The following is a 16,103-nucleotide window of genomic DNA, read 5'->3' as shown; positions in this document are numbered from 1 at the left end:
GCCCACTAACCTCTAAATAACCTGTCATCAAAAACAGATTCTCCATGAGAGGCTTTTAGAGATGGCCCAGTGTTGCAGTTGGCCTATTGACTGGTTTAGCCGGACTAGTCCTTCTCACTTCCCCATCCCTCATCATACTGCAATTTATAGAAGAACTGTTTACCTGCTCTCTACCTCCTCTCCCTGTGCTTCCTATCCTATCCACACTATGTGTTTACTAAATTAAAACATAATCTTGCAGGTGCAGTGACTGTTTAATCAATATTGGTATATTTTACTGCTTGTTTTCCATTAAATAATTGATGTCGCACACACTCTTTGGTCTAAGATTGAAATAAGATGTAGAGGCATTCAAATAACTTATCTGAGATAAAAAGAAAATGGATTAAAAAAAGGATAGCAGAAATTAAAGAGGAGGGGAGGGACCCTGCGGGACATGCTTAGCATATAAATGGATAGGAAAATAGGAAACTTCAGCAAAAGTTATTGGTCCAATTATTAAGCTCCATTCTTTAGGGTTTAGTGTGTAGCAGTATTTATTGAAGTAATCAGACGTTTTATCACTGGCACAGACCAGTCCGTCACATTTTAAACAAGGCAGAGTCATTAAAGCCTGGTAACATTTTTCCTCTAATGAAATAATGATTAGAAGACTGGAGGAGGAGAACAGCACAGTGGGTTTATTTGGTGTTGAGTGATACTCACGCCCCCTGCTGCAGCCCCTGCAGCACTGTAGCTGAGACTACAAGAAGTTAAGTGAGTTAATTTACATCATTAGAGGTGTTGCTTGTTTCCCTGGCTTGGTTTGCAGTAGACCCAGGCCCAGTAGTCCCCAATACAGGATAACTAAAACTGAAGACTAAAAGGGACTCCCAGAAAGAGAGGTATGTAGTAATGTACCTCAGCTCAGCTGGCTAAATAACCAATTCCAAACATCATCACCATCCTCCTTGTAGGCCATTTGAAGGAGAGAGGCCCTGTCCCTCCCAGCACCAATCACTCCTGAGACATAATGCAGTGTGGTGGTGGAAACACTCAGAGGACAAAACTCACTGCTGCCTGCCACCAACATGTCAGCAACAGGGGCACTGCTTCCTCTCCTTAGCCAGGCAGGTATCATTTGAATTCCAGGGACATACAGGGGAGAGAGCAGAGAACAGTAGGGCACAGGTTATTCCTACTAATGGTTCTACTGTACCTTCACCCTTCCTGTGAAGGTGAACGTGGCCCTTTCCATGGGTGGGACACAGACCGGGACTGGACAAAAACCGGACAAACACTGTTTTTAAAATATTTTATTTAACCTTTATTTGACTAGGCAAGTCAGTTAAGAACAAATTCTTATTTTACAATGACGGTCTACCCCAGCCAATCCCTCCCCTAACGCAGACGAAGCTGGGCCAATTTTGCACCGCCCTATGGGACTCCCGATCACAGCCAGTTGTGATACAGCCCGGGATCGAACCAGGGTCTGTAGTGACACCTCTAGCACTGAGATGCAGTGCCTTAGACCGCTGTGCCAGTTGGGAGGATCCGATGGCGACTGAAGAAAGCAACAACAACAAGCACCAGAGCTGATGGATGACTCCTGGCATGGGAAGGGGGAGCGAAGGGATTGATCCGCGGCCCCGGTATCTGCAGTGTTTTTACCCACTGTCAAACATGTGCCGAGGGGAGATGGATGCTGTCTGCTCGGGCAGTGGATTAATGGCTGTCTGATACTGAGACGGGTCCCCACCCCACCATCCCTCACCCCTAACTCAGCCAGCTGAGAGGTAGGCTACTCTCGGCAGAGTTGGAGAGGTATTGACAGGGGCTCAAGGCACCAGGAGATTGGAGACTGCCTAATATCCCCCGCACAACTTCCCAACCCTGCAGGAGAGAGCAAGGATGGGGGAGCATGGCCTGCCTCTCCAGACTAGGGCCACCACTTCTAGCCAGACAGACAGACTGATTGTTAGAGGGCTTGGCCTCTCTTTCTCATCCACCTTCCTTCGGATTCTTTGCTCTTTGCGTTAGCCGGACGTTCTGTAATGAATGTGCATGTGTTGCTGGATGACAGTCACTTCAGTTCAACAAACAGCATATAGATTTCCAATTGCTCTCTGTTAATGACCAAAACATAACCTCTCGTGCAATTGCCAGTGACATAGCTACTGTGCTCCAAAATAAATGTGTCATGGAATTACAATGAATGTTGTCTGTGCATGCATAGTGATGTATTCAGTAAGCAAATATTCCATTAGTGTAATTGAGATGGGGGAAAAACATGCTGCATCTATTTCAACATCAACCTAACCCCTTTGCAAAACAGAATGATGTTTTAAATGATGGTGCGATGAACATGTTATCTAGTGAGGGAAGGACACACACATAATCGATACACAAAGAATCAATAGTACTGAAATAGTATAATCGTGTGTGTGTGTGTGTGTATAAACAACGTGAAATGGCTCGCTAGTCAGCAATGCGTGCTAGTAGCGTTTCAATCGGTGATGTCACTCGCTCTGAGACCTCGAAGTTAGTTGTTTCACTTGCTCTGAAAGGGCTGTGGTTTTTGTGGAGAGATAGGTACAATGAGGGAAAAAATTATTTGATCCCCTGCTGATTTTGTACTTTTGCCCACTGACAAAGAAATGATCAGTCTATAATTTTAATGGTAGGTTTATTTGAACAGTGAGACAGAATATCAACAAAAAAATCCAGAAAAACGCATGTCAAAAATGTTATAAATTGATTTGCATTTTAATGAGGGAAATAAGTATTTGACCCCCTCTCAATCAAATCAAATCAAATTTATTTATATAGCCCTTCGTACATCAGCTGATATTTCAAAGTGCTGTACAGAAACCCAGCCTAAAACCTCAAACGGCAAGCAATGCAGGTGTAGAAGCACGGTGGCTAGGAAAAACTCCCTAGAAAGGCCAAAAACTAGAAAGAAACCTAGAGAGGAACCAGGCTATGAGGGGTGGCCAGTCCTCTTCTGACTGTGCCGGGTGGAGATTATAACAGAACATGGCCAAGATGTTCAAATGTTCATAAATGGCCTGCATGGTCAAATAATAATAATCACAGTAGTTGTCGAGGGCGCAGCACCTCAGGAGTAAATGTCAGTTGGCTTTTCATAGCCAATCATTAAGAGTATCTCTACCGCTCCTGCGGTCTCTAGAGAGTTGAAAACAGCAGGTCTGGGACAGGTAGCACGTTCGGTGAACAGGTCCGGGTTCCATAGCCGCAGGCAGAACAGTTGAAACTGGAGCAGCAGCACGGCCAGGTGGACTGGGGACAGCAAGGAGTCATGTCAGGTCGTCCTGAGGCATGGTCCTAGGGCACAGGTCCTCCGAGAGAGAGAACACGGCACGAACCCAAGGGGGGGCGCCAACCCAGACAGGAAGATCACGTCAGTGACTCAACCCACTCAAGTGACGCACCCCTCCTAGGGATGGCATGAAAGAGCACCAGTATGCCAGTGACTCAGCCCCTGTAATAGGGTTAGAGGCAGAGAATCCCAGTGGAGAGAGGGGAACCGGCCAGGCAGAGACAGCAAGGGCAGTTCGTTGCTCCAGAGCCTTTCCGTTCACCTTCACACTCCTGGGCCAGACTACACTCAATCATATGACCCACTGAAGAGATGAGTCTTCAATAAAGACTTAAAGGTTGAGACCGAGTCTGCGTCTCTCACATGGGTAGGCAGACCATTCCATAGAAATGTAGACCTATAGGAGAAAGCCCTGCCTCCAGCTGTTTGCTTAGAAATTCTAGGGACAATTAGGAGGCCTGCGTCTTGTGACCGTAGCGTACGTGTAGGAATGTACAGAAAGATTTCTGGCTCACAGGTGTCTTTTATACAGATAACGAGCTGAGATTAGGAGCACACTCTTAAAGGGAGTGCTCCTAATCTCAGCTTGTTACCTGTATATCAAATCAAGTTTATTTATATAGCCCTTCTTACATCAGCTGATATCTCAAAGTGCTGTACAGAAACCTAGCCTAAAACCCCAAAAAGCAAGCAATGCAGGTGTAGAAGCACGGTGGCTAGGAAAAACTCACTAGAAAGGCCAAAACCTAGGAAGAAACCTAGAGAGGAACCAGGCTATGAGGGGTGGCCAGTCCTCTTCTGGCTGTGCCGGGTGGAGATTATAACAGAACATGGCCAAGATGTTCAAATGTTCATAAATTACCAGCATGGTCAAATAATAATACCAGACACCTGTCCACAGAAGCAATCAATCAATCAGATTCCAAACACTCCACCATGGCCAAGACCAAAGAGCTCTCCAAGGATGTCAGGGACAAGATTGTAGACCTACACAAGGCTGGAATGGGCTACAAGACCATCGCCAAGCAGCTTGGTGAGAAAGTGACAACAGTTGGTGCGATTATTCACAAATCGAAGAAACACGAAAGAACTGTCAATCTCCCTCGGACTGGGGCTTCCATGCAAGATCTCACCTTGTGGAGTTGCAATGATCATGAGAACGGTGAGGAATCAGCCCAGAACTACACGGGAGGATCTTGTCAATGATCTCAAGGCAGCTGGGACCATAGTCACCAAGAAAACAATTGGTAACACACTACGCCGTGAAGGACTGAAATCCTGCAGCGCCCGCAAGGTCCCCCTACTCAAGAAAGCACATATACATGCGCGTCTGAAGTTTGCCAATGAACATCTGAATGATTCAGAGGACAACTGGGTGAAAGTGTTGTGGTCAGATGAGACCAAAATGGAGCTCTTTGGCATCAACTCAACTCGCCGTGTTTGGAGGAGGAGGAATTCTGCCTATGACCCCCAAGAACACCATCCCCACCGTCAAACATGGAGGTGGAAACATTATGCTTTGGGGGTGTTTTTCTGCTAAGCGGACAGGACAACTTCACCGCATCAAAGGGACGATGGACGGGGCCATGTACCGTCAAATCTTGGGTGAGAACCTTCTTCCCTCAGCCAGGGCATTGAAAATGGGTCGTGGATGGGTATTCCAGCATGACATTGACCCAAAGCACACGGCCAAGGCAACAAAGAAGTGGCTCAAGAAGAAGCACATTAAGGTCCTGGAGTGGCCAAGCCAGTCTCCAGACCTTAATCCCATAGAAAATCTGTGGAGGGAGCTGCAGGTTCGAGTTGCCAAACGTCAGCCTCAAAACCTTAATGACTTGGAGAAGATCTGCAAAGAGGAGTGGGACAAAATCCCTCCTGAGATTTGTGCAAACCTGGTGGCCAACGACAAGAAACGTCTGACCTCTGTTATTGCCAACAAGGGTTTTGCCACCAAGTACTAAGTCATGTTTTGCAGAGGGGTCAATTACTTATTTCCCTCATTAAAATGCAAATCAATAAATAACATTTTTGACATGCATTTTTCTGGATGTTGTTGTTATTATTCTGCCTCTCACTGTTCAAATAAACCTACCATTAAAATTATAGACTGATCATTTCTTTGTCAGTGGGAAAACGTACAAAATCAGCAGGGGATCAAATACTTTTTTCCCTCACTGTAACGTTGCTTCATGGGTGACTGTTGTTGATGTGTGCAGAGGGTCCTTGGTTTGAGCCCAGGTTGGGGCAAGGAGAAGAGACAGAAGTAAGGTTGCAAAGGGAGGGTATTTTACTGGAAACTTTTGAAGTTTACCAGTGAACTAACAGAATGTTTGTATCTTCAAAGATTTTATATAATCTATCACAAGACGTAGTGGCCCTTTAAAGTACTTTGGATTAACACAGGTGTCTGTAATAATCTCTGGCCCTATGTGTGGCCTTGTCACATGTAAAACATGAAATCATTGAATAAGATTATTTAATTACAAAAAAATTGAATGCCAAAGCTGAGGCTTTCAACATGAAATATCCTTTATATATTTTACTATGTCAAGATGTATTTGTTGTCAATGTTTTGGCGTCAAACTGGTGGCAGTTGTATATAAAAAAAAGTTAATCATTTGAAGAGGTGCAGAGTTAATTTAAAATAATGCCACAGTTGATTAGATGCTTTTTTCAAATATTAGGCAATTTTATCTTGAACCGTTTGGTCTATCTACTAGAAACTAGACAATATGGACACAGAAATAATATACAGTTAAAAAAGTTATTTAAGTATAAATTTCCATTTTTTTTTTGCTAATTAACAGAAAATACTGAAGATTCCGGTAACTTTGGTAAATTACCATTAGCTTTGCAACCCTAGATGGAAGTAATACTGTTCCAGGCGATTGTGTTACATGTGTGCGAAACATGAATTGGAAATTATTGTACTTAAAAATATATATAATGTATATACAGTGCCTTCGGAAAGTATTCAGACCCCTTGACTTTTCCACATTTTGTTACATTACTCCCTTATACAAAAATGGATACATTTTTAAAAAAAGAGACGCAAGTTTGTTGTCACGCCCTGACCTTAGTTATCTATGTTCTCTTTAGTATTTTGGTTAGGTCAGGATGTGACGAGGGTGGGTACGCTTGTTTTGTATTGTCTAGGGGTTTTTGTATGTCTAGGGGTTTTGGTAAGTCTAGGTCTATGTTGGCCAGAATTGGTTCCAAATCAGCTGTTTATCGTTGTCTCTGATTGGGGATCATATTTAGGTTGCCATTTTCCCTTTTGGTTTTGTGGGTTCTTATTCTATGTTTACTTGCCTGTCTGCACTAGCCATATTATCTTCACGGTTCATTTTGTTATTTTGTTCGTTTTGTTCAGTGTTCATTCTTTAAATAAAGAAGAATGTATGCTTATCACGCTGCACCTTGGTCTCCTCCCTACGACAGCCGTGACATGTGTAGCGTCATACCCAAGCAGACTCAATGCTGTAATCGCTGCCAAAGGTGCTTCAACAGTACTGGGTAAAGGGTCTGAATACTTATGTAAATGTAATATTTCAGTTTTTTTTATAAATTTTTATTTATTTCTAAAAATGTGTTTTTGCTTTGTCATTATGGGTTATTGTCAATGGGTATGAATACTTTCTGAAGGCACTGTATATATGTTCTCTGACTGTCTTCCCAGAAATTGGCTCATTCTTTAGCTTTGGATTTTTAAAGAAAGTTATATGACCTCAAACTATATGAGTTGTAATGATGAACAGGCACAACCTCATTGGTATTCATATACTGTAGGACACATTGAAGGTCACAGTCCAAAAACAAGAACTCAAAAATTGTATGGATTTCTTTTAGGTTTGGGAATGTTGTGTGGAGTGAGAGCGGGACTTCAGTATGCTGTTAGTGTTCTCTCTCTCTCTCTCTCTCCGCACAGCTCTGCCTCCAAATTTCTTAACTCTGCCTGCAGAAAATGCTACGGCTGGTTTTCACAAAAGATGCTCAGTAAGACAACAGGGTGTGTTCTGTCTCAGATTAATGAGCAGTTAAATGCAGGCAGACAGCAACGGAATTAACAAGAGCCATCAATCCCACCCTCCTTCTCTTGTTTTCACAATATCTTCCTCAGCTTATATCTAATTAAAAAATGGCACAATGAAATATGCACTTCACACTTTTCTCCTCAGCATTGTTCCTTTATAACCAAAATATCTATGAAAGGTATGAAAAGAGGACACTGGTGTTTAATCAAGCCAGGCTCTATATTAGAAAGTATGGTTCAATAGATAGCTGGTTGTATAATATACCTGTTCCGTTACTTATCAAGAAGACACAACACTGCACACACTTCCCACTGAAATTAACTATTCTTTTCATTGGATTAACGTTAAAGTTGGGTAAATAAAAAATAAAAAAATCCATTCGGTTGATGATTTTTCCAAATCCAATATATTTTCCATGTTTATTCAAAGTCATTACATTTTCTGGTTGAAATGACATGGAAACAGCGTTGGTTCAACTGGGTTGTAGGACAAGCTCCATCACCCTATGCACCTCCCCCCCAGCAAAAAAAAAACAAAAACACAACCATTTCATTTCCAGTGAAATGGTTCTATCCCAGTAGAAGAGATGGCATCGTAGTGTGATCAAACACCAGCCAAAGTTTAGATACAGCAGGCAGAACTAAGCTCTCTGGAGGGGACCCTCAGAGAAGAATTACACACAGGTTGGGTTTGTGTGTCTGAAAGGAACCAGCAGTCATGGGAGCGTATGATCAATCAGTCCAGAAGTAAATGGGAATGTGGAATCAAGGTTGGGAATCAAGTGATTTGCAGACAGGGCAGAGAGAGGCCCAGGGTTGGGGGGTTAGTGATGGATTGTTTTCTGTGAAGGGGAGAGAGGACTTGGAGTACTTTTTCTACTGTCCCCAATCGTCCCATTTATCTGTGTCACAGAGCAGCTTTGTGAATCTGGGCGTGGAAGAGAGGAGTTCTTTATTGGGAAAGAACAACTCGGCTATCATCAATGCATCCTGTTATCCAATTCCAACCAAAGACGTTCAGAGAGGTTCATACTGCTCCTGGGTCATATCAAACCATAAATGATAAATACTTTCAACACACTTGGAAGTAGATCTATACTTGTCCCAACTGTTCTGTTATCTATGCTTTTCATATTTACTCCACATTACCCATACTGTAGGTATTTACAAAGTATAAAGTAAAGTAATATTGGGAATGGAAAATGTAACAAAAATATTGATTGTGCTAAATTAAGTAATTATAATATACAATGACCTTCTCCAGGTTCCCCCAATCTTGACACATTGAATACATTTCCTTGACTCTAAATGGGTCAAAACAAAACAGATATGTAATTTTGTTTTTGCTGCAATTGATCATACCTTGGCAAAGAAAAGTTAATAGTTTTTATAATTGCAATATCTCCAGCCCCATCATAGGCTCTTATATGAGTGCTTTTATTTCATACCTTTCTTTTCATGCTTATACTGTATTTTCATATGTTCATAGAGATAGCAGCCATTTTAAGAGGCAATGATTGTAGCTAAAGAGAGCAACTGGCCAGACATAAGGTTAACCTCTACACAGAACAAAAATAAAAGCACAAAATGCAACAATTACAAAGACTTTACTGAATTAGGCCCTAATCTATGGATTTCACGACTGGGAATAAAGATATGCATCTGTTGGTCACAGATACCTTAAAAAAAAGTAGGGATGTGGATCAGATAACCAGTCAATATCTGGGGTGACCACCATTTGCCTCATGCAAAGCGACACATCTCCTTCGCATAGAGTTGATCTATCTTTGCTTTCCTAACTGCCTGCGTATATTGGTTCCTAACTTCCCTGAAATTTGCCTATTGCGGGGGCTCGTTGCAAATGCAGTACGCCACAGGGTGTTTTTGTGCTGGTCAAGGGCAGTCAAGTCTGGAGTGAACCTAGCGCTGTATCTGTTCTTAGTTCTACATTTGAATACGGCATGCCTATTTAAGATGGTGAGGAAAGCACTTTTAAAGAATAACCAGTCATCATTTTTTAAATTAGAAGCTCAAACTGTTTGGGCACAGACCTGGATAGCATGACAGAACTCTGCAGGCTGTCTTTGCAGTAGCTTGCAACTCCACCCCCTTTGGCAGTTCTATCTTGGCGGAAAATGTTGTAGTTTGGGATGAAAATGTCAGAATTGTTGGTGGCCTTCCTAAGCCACGATTCAGACATGGCTAGGACATCAGGGTTGGCGGAGTGTGCTAAAGCAGTGAACAAAACAAACTTAGGGAGGAGGCTTCTGATGTTAACATGCATGACACCAAGGCTTTTATGGTTACAGAAGTCAACAAATGATAGCGCCTGGGGAATAGGAGTGGAACTGAGGGCTACAGGGCCTGGATTAACCTCTACATCACCAGAGGAACAGAGGAGGAGTAGGATAAGGGTACGGCTAAAGGCTATAAGAACTGGTCGTCTAGTGCATTGGCGACAGAGAATAAAAGGAGCAGATTTCTGGGCATGGTAGAATAGAATCAGGGCATAATTTACAGACAATGGTATGGTAAGATGTGAGTACAGTGGAGATAAACCTAGGCGTTGAGTGACAATGAGAGAGGTTTCGTCTCTGGAGGCACCAGTTAAGCCAGATGAGGTCTGCGCATGTGTGTGCGGTTGGACAAAAGAGCTATTTAAGGCATTTTGAGCGGGACTGAGGGCAGTGAAATAAAACAATAAGAACTAGCCAAGACAGCAGTAGATAAGGCATATTGACATTAGAGAGAGGCATAAAGCAAACACAGGTGTTGATTAGGAGAGCTAAGACAACAACGGGTAAATGGTGATGAAAGGGCAGAGCGGGTCAGTTAGGTACATACAGGACCTGAGTTCGAGGTTGGGGCCGACAGGTAAACAAAATGAGGTACCATGTTATTGAAGCAGTCCAGGGGGCATCAGCTGTGTAGCCGAGTGATCATAGGGTCAAAAGAGCAGCAATAGATGAGTCAGGGTGTGTGGTTACAAGGACCAAATAGTCCAAAAAGTTAAACATGTTAAACAAACCAAATATATTTTATATTTGAGATTCTTCAAAGTAGCCACCCTTTACCTTGATGACAGCATTGCACACTCTTGAAATTTTCTCAAACAGCTTCATGAGGTAGTCACCTGGAATGCATTTCAATTAACAGGTGTGCCTTGTTAAAAGTTCATTTGTGGAATTTATTTCCTTCTTAATGTTTTAGCCAATCATTTGTTTTGTGACAAGGTAGGGGTGGTATACAGAAGATATCCCTATTTGGTAAAAGACCAAGTCCATACTATGGGAAGAACAGCTCAAATAAGCAAAGAGAATCAGCGGAGCTCCAAATTAAGCAGCAGCAGCTGAAAAGATGAGCTCCTACAAATATTGAAATTTAAATGTTTTTTTAGAGTAAAGTACATCGAAAAAAAATCAAAAGAAAACTGCAAACTGAATAGGAGACCAAACAAGCAGCAAACAAAGAAGAAAGGCTTTTGAAAAAGTAACAATTTTTTCATAAAATTATACCGTTTTCTTAGCTAGCTAAGTTGTTTACCTGTTGCTAGGCAGTTGCTAGGGACATTCCTGGAAGAAGCTAGCTAGCTAACAAGGTGTGTCTAGTTGGCAGAAGAGAAGAAGGGACAAAGAAGGGACAAAGTGGGACAAAATAAGGACAGAAGAAAAGGGAAAGGGGGGAAAGGGGACATTAAGGTGAAGCAGTCCTCTAAAGACACAAAAGACAATAATACAAGAAACAACACTTCTATTGCCTCTCCCTCTACGATACGCACTTCCGGGTTGGAGCGAGTAGTTGCATTCCGCTTTGCTCCACAGGTAGTATTACATTTCATTTCATTACAGTACAACAGTTTGATTTGTTTGATCTTAGCTGGCTACATAGCCGTCTTTGTATCCAAGATAATTGTGTAGTCTAGAGTAATTGTCGAGGTTACCTAGCCAGTTAGAGGTTACCTAGCCAGCTACACTTTCAAACAAAGTCAACAACGCAGCCACTGCTAGCTAGCCTATTTCACCAGCAGCAGTACTATATCATTTTAGTCAATAAGATTTTTTCAACGTAAGCTTAACTTTCTGAACATTCGAGACGTGTAGTCCACTTGTCATTCCAATCTCCTTTGCATTAGCATAGCCTCTTCTGTAGCCTGTCAACTATGTGTCTGTCTATCCCTGTTCTCTCCTCTCTGCACAGACCATACAAACGCTTCACACCGCGTGGCCGCTGCTACTCTAACCTGGTGGTCCCAGCGCGCACGACCCACGTGGAGTTCCAGGTCTCAGGCAGCCTCTGGAACTGCCGATCTGCGGCCAACAAGGCAGAGTTCATCTCAGCCTATGCTTCCCTCCAGTCCCTCAACTTCTTGGCACTGACGGAAACATGGAATACCACTGATAACACTGCTACTCCTACTGCTCTCTCCTCGTCTGCCCACGTGTTCTCGCACACCCCGAGAGCTTCTGGTCAGCGGGGTGGTGGCACTGGGATCCTCATCTCTCCCAAGTGGACATTCTCTCTTTCTCCCCTGACCCATCTGTCTATCGCCTCCTTTGAATTCCATGCTGTCACAGTTACCAGCCCTTTCAAGCTTAACATCCTTATCATTTATCGCCCTCCAGGTTCCCTTGGAGAGTTCATCAATGAGCTTGACGCCCTGATAAGTTCCTTTCCTGAGGATGGCTCACCTCTCACAGTTCTGGGTGACTTTAACCTCCCCACGTCTACCTTTGACTCATTCCTCTCTGCCTCCTTCTTTCCACTCCTCTCCTCTTTTGACTTCACCCTCTCACCTTCCCCCCCTACTCACAAGACAGGCAATACGCTTGACCTCATCTTTACTAGATGCTGTTCTTCCACTAATCTCATTGCAACTCCCCTCCAAGTCTCCGACCACTACCTTGTATCCTTTTCCCTCTCGCTCTCATCCAACACTTCCCACACTGCCCCTACTCGGATGGTATCGCGCCGTCCCAACCTTCGCTCTCTCTCCCCCGCTACTCTCTCCTCTTCCATCCTATCATCTCTTCCCTCTGCTCAAACCTTCTCCAACCTATCTCCTGATTCTGCCTCCTCAACCCTCCTCTCCTCCCTTTCTGCATCCTTTGACTCTCTATGTCCCCTATCCTCCAGGCCGGCTCGGTCCTCCCCTCCTGCTCCGTGGCTCGACGACTCATTGCGAGCTCACAGAACAGGGCTCCGGGCAGCCGAGCGGAAATGGAGGAAAGCTCGCCTCCCTGCGGACCTGGCATCCTTTCACTCCCTCCTCTCTACATTCTCCTCTTCTGTCTCTGCTGCTAAAGCCAATTTCTACCACTCTAAATTCCAAGCATCTGCCTCTAACCCTAGGAAGCTCTTTGCCACCTTCTCCTCCCTCCTGAATCCTCCTCCCCCTCCTCCCCCCTCCTCCCTCTCTGCTGATGACTTCGTCAACCCTTTTGAAAAGAAGGTCGACGACATCCGATCCTCGTTTGCTAAGTCAAACGAAACCGCTGGTTCTGCTCACACTGCCCTACCCTGTGCTTTGACCTCTTTCTCCCCTCTCTCTCCAGATGAAATCTCGCGTCTTGTGACGGCCGGCCGCCCAACAACCTGCCCGCTTGACCCTATCCCCTCCTCTCTTCTCCAGACCATTTCCGGAGACCTTCTCCCTTACCTCACCTCGCTCATCAACTCATCCTTGACCGCTGGCTACGTCCCTTCCGTCTTCAAGAGAGCGAGAGTTGCACCCCTTCTGAAAAAACCTACACTCGATCCCTCCGATGTCAACAACTACAGACCAGTATCCCTTCTTTCTTTTCTCTCCAAAACTCTTGAACGTGCCGTCCTTGGACAGCTCTCCTGCTATCTCTCTCAGAATGACCTTCTTGATCCAAATCAGTCAGGTTTCAAGACTAGTCATTCAACTGAGACTGCTCTTCTCTGTGTCACGGAGGCGCTCCGCACTGCTAAAGCTAACTCTCTCTCTTCTGCTCTCATCCTTCTAGACCTATCGGCTGCCTTTGATACTGTGAACCATCAGATCCTCCTCTCCACCCTCTCCGAGCTGGGCATCTCCGGCGCGGCCCACGCTTGGATTGCGTCCTACCTGACAGGTCGCTCCTACCAGGTGGCGTGGCGAGAATCTGTCTCCGCACCACGTGCTCTCACCACTGGTGTCCCCCAGGGCTCTGTTCTAGGCCCTCTCCTATTCTCGCTATACACCAAGTCACTTGGCTCTGTCATATCCTCACATGGTCTCTCCTATCATTGCTATGCAGATGACACACAATTAATCTTCTCCTTTCCCCCCTCTGATAACCAGGTGGTGAATCGCATCTCTGCATGTCTGGCAGACATATCAGTGTGGATGACGGATCACCACCTCAAGCTGAACCTCGGCAAGACGGAGCTGCTCTTCCTCCCGGGGAAGGACTGCCCGTTCCATGATCTCGCCATCACGGTTGACAACTCCATTGTGTCCTCCTCCCAGAGTGCTAAGAACCTTGGCGTGATCCTGGACAACACCCTGTCGTTCTCAACTAACATCAAGGCGGTGACCCGTTCCTGTAGGTTCATGCTCTACAACATTCGCAGAGTACGACCCTGCCTCACGCAGGAAGCGGCGCAGGTCCTAATCCAGGCACTTGTCATCTCCCGTCTGGATTACTGCAACTCGCTGTTGGCCGGGCTCCCTGCCTGTGCCATTAAACCCCTACAACTCATCCAGAACGCCGCAGCCCGTCTGGTGTTCAACTTTCCCAAGTTCTCTCACGTCACCCCGCTCCTCCGCTCTCTCCACTGGCTTCCAGTTGAAGCTCGCATCTGCTACAAGACCATGGTGCTTGCCTACGGAGCTATGAGGGGAACGGCACCTCCGTACCTTCAGGCTCTGATCAGGCCCTACACCCAAACAAGGGCACTGCGTTCATCCACCTCTGGCCTGCTCGCCTCCCTACCTCTGAGGAAGTACAGTTCCCGCTCAGCCCAGTCAAAACTGTTCGCTGCTCTGGCACCCCAATGGTGGAACAAACTCCCTCACGACGCCAGGTCAGCGGAGTCAATCACCACCTTCCGGAGACACCTGTAACCCCACCTCTTTAAGGAATACCTAGGATAGGATAAAGTAATCCTTCTAACCCCCCCCCCCCCTTAAAAGAGTTAGATGCACTATTGTAAAGTGGTTGTTCCACTGGATATCATAAGGTGAATGCACCAATTTGTAAGTCGCTCTGGATAAGAGCGTCTGCTAAATGACTTAAATGTAATGTAAATGTAGAAACGACAGTCCATCATTACTTTAAGACATGAAGGTCAGTCAATCTGGAAAATGTTACGAACTTTGAAAGTTTCTTCAAGTGCAGTCGCAAACACCATCAAGCTCTATGATGAAACTGTCTCTCATGAGGACCACCACAGGAAAGAAAGACCCAGAGTTACCTCTGCTGCAGAGAATAAGTTCATTAGAGTTACCAGCTCAGATTGCAGCCCAAATAAATGCTTCACAGAGTTCAAGTAACAGACACATCTCCACATCAACTATTCAGAGGAGACTGCGTGAATAAGCCTTCATGGTCAAATTACTGCAAAGAAACCACTACTAAAGAACAGCAATACTTAGAAGATACTTGCTCGGGCCAAGAAACACAAGCAATGGACATTTGACCAGTGGAAATCTGTCCTTTGGCATGATGAGTCCAAATTTGAGATTTTTGGTTCAAACCGCCGTGTCTTTGTGAGACGCAGAGTAGGTGATTGGGTGATCTCTGCATGTGTGGTTCCCACCGTGAAGCACGGAGCAGGTGTAATGGTGTGGGGGTCTTTGCTGATAACACTTTCTGTGATTTATTTACAATTCAAGGCACAGTTAACCAGCATGGTTACCACAGCATTCTGCAGCAATATGCCATCCAATCTGGTTTGCGCTTGGTGGGACTATCATTTGTTTTTCACCCTGACAATGACCCAAAACACACCTCCAGCCTGTTATTTGATCAAGAAGGAGAGTGATGGAGTGCTGCATCAGATGACCTGGCCTCCACAATCACCCGACCTCAACCCAATTAAGATGGTTTGGGATGAGTTGGACCGCAGAGTGAAGGAAAAGCAGGCAACATGTGCTCAGCATATGTGGGAAGACTGTTGGAAAAGCATTCCTCGTGAAGCTGGTTGAGAGAATGTGTGCAAAGCTGTCATCAAGGAAAAGGTTGGCTATTTTGAAGAATCTAAAATGTAAAATATATTTTGGTTTGTTTAACACTTTTTTGGTTAGTACATGATTTGACATTAGTTCTTTCATAGTTTATATGTCTTCACTATTATTCTACAAACCCTTGAATGTGTAGGTGTGTCCAAACTTTTGACTGGTACTGTATATATGTTTGTATTGCTTGTTTTTGCATGTTATTTTGAAGGCTCACAGTAATTGGACACAGTTAAAATGACATCAAATCAAGTTATAGACTAGAGGTCGACCTCTAGTCGGCCATTCCGATTAATCGTAATGGCCGATTAATTAGTGCCGATTTCAAGTTTTCATAACAATCAGAAATCTGTATTTTTTTTACACCTTTATTTAACTAGGCAAGTCAGTTAAAGAACAAATTCTTTTTTTCAATGACGGCCTAGGAACGGTGGGTTAACTGCCTTGTTCAGGGGCAGAACAACAGATTTGTACCTTGTCAGCTCGTGGATTCAATCTTGCAACCTTACAGTTAACTAGTCCAACGCTCTAACCACCTGCTTTACATTGCACTCCATGAGGAGCCTGCC

The sequence above is a fragment of the Salvelinus fontinalis genome, chromosome 3 (genome assembly GCF_029448725.1).
Source record: "Salvelinus fontinalis isolate EN_2023a chromosome 3, ASM2944872v1, whole genome shotgun sequence".
NCBI lineage: Eukaryota > Metazoa > Chordata > Actinopteri > Salmoniformes > Salmonidae > Salvelinus > Salvelinus fontinalis.
This window is presented reverse-complemented; position numbering follows the sequence as displayed.